General features: G+C 31.4%; 1 long non-coding RNA gene across 1 annotated transcript; it reads left to right on the top strand.

Annotated features, from left to right (window-relative positions):
* The first annotated feature begins 1,636 nt into the window (after window positions 1–1,636).
* LOC131670253 (uncharacterized) lies at window positions 1,637–2,224 on the top strand. The gene is made up of 3 exons (XR_009302433.1): window positions 1,637–1,673; window positions 1,787–2,042; window positions 2,116–2,224. It is a non-coding gene; the product is annotated as an uncharacterized LOC131670253 (long non-coding RNA).
* The last annotated feature ends 5,649 nt before the right edge of the window (window positions 2,225–7,873 follow it).

The following is a 7,873-nucleotide window of genomic DNA, read 5'->3' as shown; positions in this document are numbered from 1 at the left end:
ACATTTTTTTCGGATAAACGGAAATAAATATCGGATTCTGGTAAAGTCCGCAAGAAACTTGCACGAGTAATAAAACAGCATTTAAGTGATATGATGCTCCAAATGTTTTCGTTTTAAGGTATGAATGATTTTCTCAATACGACAAATTATAACACAATAATCGTTTATTCAATGCGCGAGAGCAGAAGTTGAGAACCCCAGGGCTTTGGTACTACTTTAATAGAGTTTAATTATCTTTTAAAAGGCGTTGAAGTGCGATTCACCAAAGTTTTGATTGGATTCACGTTTATTCATGCCTTTTAAATACTTATCAAACTTTTAGAATTCTACTCTTTACTATTTCTTATTATTACCATTGCAAATTTGTACATTAAATTACATTTGAAACTGATGAAATATTTTTTTCACGGCTAGATTTTCTTTGGCTTCCACTTATTGTATCGAAATTTTACAATTGTCAAGATAAGATATTTTGTTACTTTAACCAAGCCCCTACGTGTCGATTCAGAGAATTTATTTTTCATTTCTGACATAGTATGCAATAAGAGAAATATGATTTTGTTTCGTATAGGAAAGAAGTTGGGAGTCGACATTTGTTCCCACTAGCAAGTGAAATTTTGATTCAAAATTTCGTCGGAAGGGAAGAAAAGTTTTTCTTCATCCAAGAAAATAATACCTGAAATTGTAGATTTCTAGGCAAACAAAGTGGCTTTCTTAAGGAGTATTTAAATTATTCTTATCGCTAATATAAACAATCATTAAAAAGTAAAACTTGAATGAATTAAACCTATATGGATACCTTATTACCCTATGTTTGTCTACTAATTTATGCTGTAGAAAAATTTACATAAATCTATTATTTTCAAGCACATTTGATCTTTGTTAATAATGGACGGATTATCGATTTGACAGTCTAATAGTTTGTAATAAACTACTTTTATAGCATAGTTCTCGTGGTGAATTGCAGAATTTTTTCGAATTATACTTCTTTCCACAATCTAGAAATAGTTTTCTTTTATTATGCTTATTTCCAGCAATAAAAAAGCTTGCAAAACATGTCCTCTTCATTTCAGCTAACTTTCGACAGTCCAATTATTTTCATAACATACTCATATAATGTCATTTGTTTCTTTCTGTTAGTTTAATGCATTTAATCAAATAACATAATTTATATAAAAATTTATATAAAAATTTATATAAAAAAACAAATAAAAAAACTTTTTATACTATTAAATTTCATCCGATAGTCGCTAAGTATATAAATTTTTAGGTTAAACATTTTCCTATGATAATAACACATTAATTTTGGCTGAAATTTGTAGTTAACATTGTCCCTTTCAAAACATTATTGAACATGAAAAAATTATTATTATTATTATAACGTAGAAATACAAAAGATTTGTATTATAATTAAAGATATTTGAACGATTATTTGGGTATTGGTAGTATTGTTATAGATAAGCGTAATCGATTTTGAGTCAAATAAAAATTGTTGTTTTTTCATCGTTATTTCATAAAGCATTCCATATTCTTTTAATTATTGTTTTCTCCCTAGTACGTATAGCTAATATATTTTTAATTTTAGTTATTGATGAACAAGTGGAAAAATCAAGAACCGAACCAATAGCTAATGCAAAAGATCTTCCGACTGGATATACCAGAAAAACGGTGATGTATGTATATGAAATTAAAATGATCTACAACTAAAATAAAAAAAGGGGGTGATATTAATTAAAACAACTTAATTTGTACGTATAATGAATAAACAATTAACGTCCTTTGACAGGTTCACCTTGGTAACGGTCAATTCATATCAGCGACAACACTTAGTAATGTTCATAGTGATTCACATACCCCGGGGCGACTGGTTGGTAATTTAATTGTAGCTGTGTTCAGCGAGTCGGTATTGAAAGATAGTACAAAAACTGGGCGCCCCAGCAATCGAAGCAAAGGAAAAACCGCACTTTCAGAAAATGATGGCAAGGTCGCTGTTTCAAACAAATCAAAAAAAATAGATGCTACACTTCTGGAAGCATGCAGAGGTAAATAATGAGTTTATGTATATGCAAATAAATCTAATGATACGTCTAGCATGAATAATTGTATACTTTTCAGCGTATTATAAATTTTGGTTGGAGACTTCTTATAAGTCTTACTTGAGTCAAAAAGATCAACTTCGATTTGAACCGTCTGTAGAGTACAACAGATTCGACAAGTATGTCACAAATAGGATCTCGAATCTAAAAAAACCTAAAGAGCCTTCTAAAACTAAGGTAACAATATACAAAATTATATGAATTTCCTTTTAAAAACTTATATTTTAATATGATTAAACATAAAATTGGATTAATAGATTAAGGAATTAGATGAGTCTGGCGAGACGGAAGAAACTGTAGAGGAAATAAGTGATAGATTTACGGAAACGCTTCCACGATCCTCTGCTATACTTTTTGTTAGTCCTCCGAAGGATACTGGTTCTGAAAAAAATTCAGAAGTAGACGAGGAGGAGCTACATTCTGAAGAAGAAACCCTTGACCCGCTTCAGGACTGATATGGATCAATCACTGAATGTTTTTTTATTGTTCCTTATATACACCGTACATGTATGGTCACTTTAATTTAATAAAAACTAATGAAGTAAATCTACTGTTGGACGCTATAACGGGGTTTTGACCCAGCGCGGGTCACTCGTTATATAAATTACGAGGGGAATAAACAGCTCGGTGTGGGCCTCGTAATAGGCTGCGCAAAGCCTAGCCCAGCGGCAACAGGAACGTCGTGGTGCAGCGTCTGTTACTTTGGCCCGCGGAGAGCGTCGTGTAGTCCTATGGGCGCTTTGGAATAATCACGAAATTTAGGTGCGAAAGCCGGACGGAACGGGATTGATTACGATAGGTAAAAGGAAGCGCAAGAGAAGAAAACAGATATACAAATAGCATCGAGTTTACTACGGAAAGTAATACAAAATTAATACGCAGCGTAAGCGGGAGAGAGAGTGGCGAAAGCTAGCGAGAGAGACATGTATTCGAGAAGGTACTTACAATAATATCTCGGCGTTAGCCCTGCAGGCGATGTCCTCAGCCTCGCACGTGGCTCGCGATGACGCGCAGTGTATAGCTCGGGTGCAGTCAAGAAACGGGCGGCCTTAAAGGCTCGCACGCGTGGTCGCAGGAACTAGCCCGCCAAAGGCACTAGGGGCAATCTCGGCACCGGTATCTTACACCGAGTAGACACTCGCGTACTCGCAGGCAATCGAAATGTCAGTCACAAAAGTTAGCCGCGAAAAGTCGGATAACAAAGAGATCGCAAGCACGAGTATAGCCGCTCGTCACACGTCCACGTGCTTCGAAGTTGCCGGTACAAGAGCGAAGTCCTTATCGCGCGCCTCTCCGAACTCTTCTCTCGCACGCGTCGCGCCGGCCTCCCGAATTCTCTCTCTCTAGCTCGCCCTCTATTAGCGCTCTCTCTGACTTACCTTTGGCTGCCATACATGTGGGATAAATATAAGACAATTATATACATAAGAATAATTATAATTATGTATGGGGAGAGAGAGACATAACGAGGGTCTGGCCACTCGTTATAACGCTTCCCATAGCGTAATTTCAAAACATTGATTACATATTATTTTCTATTTTATGGATAAATAATATAGAATTTGATTCTATGCATGAAAAATATGGACTTCTATCTACATAAATTCACTGTGAGCGACTGATTATGATATTCAGTATCATTGAATGCAATTAAAAACGTTTGAAAACTAAGGTTATCGATTAAAAATGATTGAAATTCACTAATTCTGCAAACGCAAAAAAAAGTTGAATTCGATACAAATACGTTCACTCAATTATTTCCTTTCATATTCGCTATGATTGAAAACTATTTGATTGGCTATTATTTATTCGTTTAAATTAGATTTTACCATTAAATATTACAACGATATTGATTCTGTTACACCAATGAATTCCTATCTGCGATACAAAGACGAAAAAGTACGATTAATGACGATTGAACAATACACACATCAGTATTCTATTCAATTCTATTGAAAATCGTTTATTAAATAGCAACCTTTCGTATTCAAAATGATTCATAACCAAACATTTTCAATGGAAATTAATCTTAACCAATAGCCTCAATCATAAGCTATTGTAATCAATCGCATGATCATGAATAGATTTCAATAGTAGGGGTGATCGGCACAATCTTCCGCAAATAGGATTCAATAGTCATTTTTACGTTCCACATCGAGGATTGAAACTCATTGACTTATTTTTAATGGTTTCCAATGGAACTTTTTCAGCAATATATTCATGCCTTGCGTGGCACTTCTAGTTCATGCACTCAATAGAGAGCAATTAGTGCCAAGGAAATAAAAGATTCATTGAAAGATATAACTTTTCATTTCACACTATCATCATGCCCCTGCCTCCAAAAATATTTAAATAGAAAGTATAGAATTCTAAGCTTGCTTCGTTTATGAAAATGTTGTAAAGACGAGCAAGAAGGGAACGGAAGGGAATTATATTAAAAACGTTGATTTCTTTAAGAAACATTTTTGAAAGAAACCGAACTAGCAATATGATTCATATTGTAACACAATTGTGAATGTTTGGATTGCAAAAGATGGTTTCTAACCTTTTCAAAACTTTTTATCAGTTTATCACTCAACCATTTAATCTTTGATTTTGTTAATTAAACTAGATTTTAGCTGACATTATTTTGCAAAGCTAATAAAAAAGCTAACATACCAGATTCTTTGTTCTTTCATAGTTATCCATAACACGTGCTGGAAATATTAAATAACGATAACAAAAAAGAGTTATTATTACACTATACAATAAATAAATGTTCAAATCCAGAATGAATATACTATTTACTCATTTAGTTGAAAAAAGTCCCAGTGTCAACTACCAAAACTGATGGACACTGCACGGCGGGTGCACAATTGAACTGAACAAGAATGCTTTAGTTTACTTTAGTTAGAGATAGTCTAGTTAAGTTGACACAAAAAAAAATACGCCATCAATAATATGAAAATAAAACGATGCTAGATACGTTCGACACTACTACTTAAGCTTATGCTTTCAGCTTGATTTAGGCTTGAAAAATGTAAAGACGTGATTTTTCTAAATAGCGAAGTTCATCAATAAGAAGATTATTTTACTCTTATTAATTCGTAATACGAGCAGGACTGTTTAATTGTAACTTAATTTAATTTTATAACTAGAAGGGTGCAGTTTGAGTGATTATCATATTGTATTCGTATTACAGGTTGACAAGGTACTATATATGAAGCTGTTAATAAATTGATATTTTTTCGCACATTCAAATCTGCCTAGTTCTGTCACCTTCGTTTAGTGATTCACGCATGCGCTTTGATCATGACTGCTCCATAGTTAATAAAAGAATTGTTTTAATTGATTACACAGGTATACAAATAATAAGACATTTTCTGTATCACAAGGGAGCTATAGTGTTCCTAAAGAGTTTTGATGCGCTGAATCCAAACCTGGCCTCTGAATTATTGCATTATGTCAGATTTTTGAGATGTCCCAACCTATAAGTGCAAAAAGCACTTTTTTTTAACATATTTCAGGTTTTGTAGCATCGTAAATAAATTTTTTCACAGAAAACTATTTAAAGCATCTTAAAGTACTGATCTTTCCCTTTCGAATGTCGTTGAGTTTGCCTAAATATCTTTTATTTTTCGCCAGGTATCACATTTTGAAATATTTATATTTATGAATTTCTTTTCTCAAAATTTATTTGCTCGTAATTTTGAAAAATTGAAATTCTGATGGTAGATTCGTATTTAGCGACCTGAAAAAACCCCGAGTTCTATTTCTAGAACACAATTTATGATTTGAAAAATTTTTCATTCGGGCATTTTGAATTCGCCATCTTGGATCTTGCAAAAATGTGTGCTTCAAAGTATTAATGGATTGTCGAATTTTGAGAAATTCATAAATATATATTTCAAAATATGATATCTTGTCGAAAAAAAAATATTTGGTCAAAATCAACGGTATTTGAAAAGAAAAGATATGTACTTTAAAATGCTTTAAATAGTTTTCTGTAAAAAAATTTATTTACAAAGTTACATAACCTCAAATATGTCAAAAAAAATAGTGTTTACTTTAGTGTTGTACTTTAAGATTAGGCTATCTCAAAATCCTAACGGGATGGAACAATTCCCAGGCCAGATTTGGATTCAGCGCACCAAAATCTTTTAGGAATACTAATGCTCGCTTATAATACAGAAAATAACCTATTATTTGTATACCTGTGTAATTAGATAAGGGGTTGGAAGTTATGATTATTGATTTTCAAGGTCGTCTTATGTGGAGGAGTAACTATTCGATAGATAGATGTTGCAGACAGTTATTATTACAGTTATTAATTTTATTTTATATTTATAAGTATGCAGTCTCAGCCATTAGTATATTCTACTTATAACATCCTAGTCATTAGTATATCTACTTATTAGGTCCCCCTGCTAAAAAAGTTCCATTCATTCCTATTCGGGATCATTCATATTCAATGGTAATCAATGAACTGAATGGTTCAATGTTCCGATGACGATTGAAACTGAATGATTTTCAATAATACTTCATGGTAAGCATAACTAATAGTAAAACTTACCATTAAATTTAATAGAATTCAATCTTTCTGAATAATACTTTGTATAGGAATGGTTTCAATGATAATCTATCCAATTGCATTGAATGAATATCAATCACAGTTCAATAAAATAATTAATCAATGATATTTTATTGTATATCTTTCTATGAATTTTAATAATTTTTCGATACAATAATTGTCCAATCATATTTTATTGAATCATATTATATGGATATTAATTTTTATCCAATTACACGGTTGGTCAATAATATTTTATAGAATGGTTTTCCATATATGCCAATATGAGCAAAAGCAATACTGTAACTTTAGCAATATTTCATTTAATAGTTTTTTTTTTAATCTTAATGATTGGTCAATATAAAAATAACCCAATCGCATTCAATGAGGTATAGTATTCTATAATTTCTTATGAAAGGCAAACAAAAAAATTTCAAATATTTTCAATTGAATATTTTTTAATGAAATCTAATGATTGGTAAATGCAAGTAAAACTCAATCGTATTCTATTGAGAAGTTGTTTGTATAGTTTTGAATAATCCTTCATTCTACAAACTTATCAAATATAATTTTATTCTATAATTTTTCATTAGATGATGAAAGAAAAAATTTCCATAATTGAATGATTTTTTATAAATTTGAATAGTTGTTCGATACTATAATTGAAGAATCGTATCTTATGCTTTGGATATTATAATTTTATATAGGTCATGAATAAAAAAACTCCGTATATGATTTGATTGAATAAACTTTTATCAATTTTAATAGTTTTTAAGTAAAAACATATTCGAATATAATTTTTAATGGGTATTCGATTTTTTTTCAATTGTAAATAAATGGTTTTTTATGTACATCAACAAATTACAAAAATTGACATGAACATTATTATTGGATTTCAAATGAATTGGGCATTTTGCATAAATATCTAGCATTTCTAACGTCTACCAAAATTATTTTGCAATCTATTTCACCAATGGGTTTGATGAGATCAATCTCGTTTTCGCTTTGAATTTTTCGGATATGAGTCACTCCTTCAAAACTATTGATAATTATTCAACGCCACAAAAATCCTTGATTAAGCAATAACAAACTATTCATACCTATTCAATGAGATTAATTTCTGTTATTGCATAATATTGGATTGATGTGATCTTCACATTAAAAACTATTCAAAATTATTCAACGTCAGAAAAAAAGTTGATCATGCGATAAAAGACCATTAATACCC

This window comes from Phymastichus coffea, unplaced genomic scaffold, assembly GCF_024137745.1.
Source record: "Phymastichus coffea isolate CEN01 unplaced genomic scaffold, Cenicafe_Pcof_1.1 PCOF00008, whole genome shotgun sequence".
NCBI classification, from domain to species: Eukaryota; Metazoa; Arthropoda; class Insecta; order Hymenoptera; family Eulophidae; genus Phymastichus; species Phymastichus coffea.
This window is presented reverse-complemented; position numbering and strand designations above follow the sequence as displayed.